The sequence below is a fragment of the Corvus cornix genome, chromosome 4A (genome assembly GCF_000738735.6).
Source record: "Corvus cornix cornix isolate S_Up_H32 chromosome 4A, ASM73873v5, whole genome shotgun sequence".
Taxonomy (NCBI): domain Eukaryota; kingdom Metazoa; phylum Chordata; class Aves; order Passeriformes; family Corvidae; genus Corvus; species Corvus cornix.
The window spans coordinates 18,615,356-18,616,077 of NC_047058.1; positions in this window are offsets into that span (position 1 = coordinate 18,615,356).

Consider the following 722-nt stretch of genomic DNA (forward strand, 5'->3'; position numbering starts at 1 on the left):
TGACTTTGGCTGTTTTCTCCCAGTGAAGTTCTTTCTGGGGAACGCTCTTCCTGCAAGCCCAACTCACGTTCAGTGGAGTTAAAATTAGCTCCAGTGAATAAAATTCATTTATTGCTAAGGTGTGACCCAGCAGGACAAGGACCAGACAGCATTTGGGATTTACAACGTGGTTGTACAGAGGAGCTGCCATTTTCCAATCTCCCCTGCTCCTACTGCATTATATTCCCATAAATTCCTACCCGTGGGAGCAGACACTGATCCCATTTTCCCTGTGCAAAGGTGAACTGCAGTGAACCACGCAGAAATGAAGACCTGTCCTGCGGTGAACCTCAACAGCTCCAAGCACAGGCTCCTGTTTTTGCTTTTAAATGTCTCTGTTCCAGGTCAGTCAGACAATATTTGCAACAGAGTCTTAGGGAGTCCAACACAGGGGGGAAGAGGGGGAAGAAATCCCAGGGAAAGGCAGCAGCAGAGCTCCAGGGGGTGTGGAGGGATGGAGGAGCAGCAGCAGTGGGAGGGGGGCAGGGAGAGGCCCTGGGTAACCCCTCGCTGCTTTCCCAGCACAGCAGTTACAATCTCTGACACTCAATTGTTAAAGTCTCCTGCTCTCACCCACTTCTGCACAGGTTACACGGATGCAGACCCAGGAGAGCCAGGATCTCTCAGGATGGGAGAAGTTGAGGGCTGAAATTTTGCCTTGGAGTGACATTCAAGGAGCAGCC